General features: G+C 46.6%; 1 long non-coding RNA gene across 1 annotated transcript in view; it reads left to right on the top strand.

Moving 5' to 3' along the window:
- Positions 1–2,134, top strand: part of LOC147997224 (uncharacterized) — a 19,137-nt gene extending 17,003 nt beyond the window's left edge. The window contains exons 2-3 of the long non-coding RNA XR_015648079.1: positions 804–1,002; positions 1,906–2,134. This is a non-coding gene — a long non-coding RNA (uncharacterized LOC147997224). The remainder of the gene's footprint in view (positions 1–803; positions 1,003–1,905) is intronic.
- Positions 2,135–2,548: the final 414 nt, after the last annotated feature.

The raw sequence follows: 2,548 nt of genomic DNA, 5'->3' as shown, positions 1-2,548 counted from the left end.
GACCAGTAGTCCCGACGGCACTTTGCCTTTGATGATCCCTCTCCAATTGTCCTAGGTCGACCAGATGTCCCTAACATATGGCGACGCATACTTTACTCGATCCACCTGGTATTCACTTCTGGCTTTTTTTTTTCAATTTATTAATGATATATCTATAATATATAATATATAATATATAATATATTATATATCGACCAGTTGGAAAACGAGGTCGACTAGTTGTCCTATGCCTTACATACAAAGCAGTGACTGGTACTTGCAGTACTATGATTTTTTTGTTTTTGTTTCTTTTTCTTTTTTTTCGGAGCTGGGGGACCGAACCCAGGGCCTTGCGCTTGCTAGCTAGGCAAGCACTCTACCACTGACCAACTGAGCTAAATCCCCAACCCCAGTACTATGTTTCCGCCCCCCCCCCCCTTTGGTTTTCATTCAATCTCTCTCTCTCTCTCTCTCTCTCTCTCTCTCTCTCTCTCTCTCTCTCTCTCTCTCTGTGTGTGTGTGTGTGTGACAGGGGAGGGTCGGCCAGTTGTCCCTTCCATTATAAGCAAACTGAAGGTATCAATTGGTCAGCTGAATAGTTCTCTGCTTTCCATTGTTCTCACCATCTCTCCAGTCGTATTTTTTATAAATATTGAATATTAAATATATGTGGGGGGGGTGTGGCTGTGTGTGCATGAGTTCCTAGGTACGAACCTGAGGGAGGGAGGGAGGGAGGAGGGAAGGAAGGAAGGGAGGGAGGGAAGGAAGGTCGACCAGTCAGCCTCCTTTCTTTTTTTTTAAAGTTATTTCCTCTTCTTTTCCAGAATTATTTATTTTGTGTCTATGAGTACACTGTAACTATCTTCAGACACACCAGAAGAAGGCCTCATCCCATTACCGATGGTTGGGAGCCACCATGTGCTTGCTGGGGATTGAAAACTCAGGACCTCTGGAGGAGCGGCCAGGGCTCTTAACCGCTGAGACATCTCTCCAGCCCTCTTTTTCCAGTTTTAAATAAGCCTCGTTAGTTGAGCGATCTGGGGAGTTGCTTTTCTTTCCAATTTGTGTGTGTGGGGGGGGGGCAGCAATGGATCCAGTATCCAATTCCCCTTTCTCTCGATAACATCTTATTACAGTAAGATGGCTCGATTTCATTTGCAATTACTTTCTTATTCTAGACGAAGGTTGATGAATAAATCTTCTTGTCGCTCCATGAAGGAGGGAATAAAATAATATTTGGCTAGGTCTATATTCCTTCATTTTTATTTCTCTTTGTTTCTTGTCCTTTCTTTAAAAGAAAGAGGTCAACAAATCGGTGTGTACCACCACCACCACCACCACCACCACCACCACCACCACCACCACCACCACCACCACCACCACCACCACCGAGTTGTAGGGATCCATTATGGGCCCCTGTCTGTCTGCCTGTCTGATTCATTCGTGTTTATTTAAACGTCCTCCAATGATGGTTGTGCAGTGAAAGAAATGCGTGCCCGAGCTCGAGCTCGTGCGCAAACACACACACACACACACACACACACACACACACCACACGGGGGGGGGGCAATGGGGGGTGAGGAGGAGGAGGAGGAGGAGGAGGAGGAGGAGGAGGAGGAGGAGGAAAGCTTGGGTTGGGTGGTTTGAGGATTTGAAGGTTTAGCCCTGCAATGTTCCTTACAACTTAAAAACTTTGTGACACACAAAGCGATATTCATTTTCTCCTTCTACTTTTCACTCTGTAGACCAAGATGGCAGACTATATCAGCCTTTGTGGAATGTGACCTTGTATTGCTTTGCCCTACTCTGCTCTGCTCTGCTCTGCTCTGCTCAACTTAACAGACGTGTTTTTGCTTTTGTTTATGATTTTTGCTTGCTTGCTCGCTCGCTCCCATGACTTGACTGTGGTTTCCCTTTCTATTACAGCACGGTGACCAGACTGCCTTGGGGTAATCAGAAAGGAGGCCAGAAGCAGTCTTTTTTCTGACGCACTGAGACTACATACCAGCCGATTTGGAGGAAAAGATATCCCTCTCTCCCTCCCTCCCTCCCTCCCTCCCTCCCTCCCTCCCTCCCTCCCTCCCTCCCTCCCTTCCTCCTTGACCCATTTTCCCTCTTTCCCGATACACTCAATAAATTTAAAGTAAATCAATGAATCAAGTCTCTAGTAATTTATTTGTTGGGATTTATTTGTTGGAAATTATCCCTCCACACCTTCGCCCCTCCCCCCACCACTCGAGGATGTCTCCCTGGGGGGGGGGCGGGGGGGTTGGGTGGACTCGTGTAGGCATACCTCTCCTCCCTTGGCTTTCCGGTCCACTTCGCTCCAGCATACCTAACTCTTTGGAAATGGTAATAGAGTTCATGACACACCCTCACAGAGAGAGGAAGAGTCCGATCGTTCACTGATTCGCTCTCAGCCAGCCTCGCCCTGACAGCTCAGGCATGTCTAAATCCGAATGTGGGCAATATTTACATGACTTGACTTGGTGCTTCTAACTTTTTCTCTCTCTTTTTTTTTTTCTTCTTTAGTATTTTTTTCTTTACCCTACAAACAGCACACTGCAGC

Source organism: Rattus norvegicus, unplaced genomic scaffold, assembly GCF_021556685.1.
Source record: "Rattus norvegicus strain SHRSP/BbbUtx unplaced genomic scaffold, alternate assembly SHRSP_T2T unassigned-0000210, whole genome shotgun sequence".
Lineage (NCBI taxonomy): Eukaryota > Metazoa > Chordata > Mammalia > Rodentia > Muridae > Rattus > Rattus norvegicus.
The sequence above is the reverse complement of the archived record's forward strand: the minus strand, read 5'-3'. Positions and strand labels throughout refer to the sequence as shown.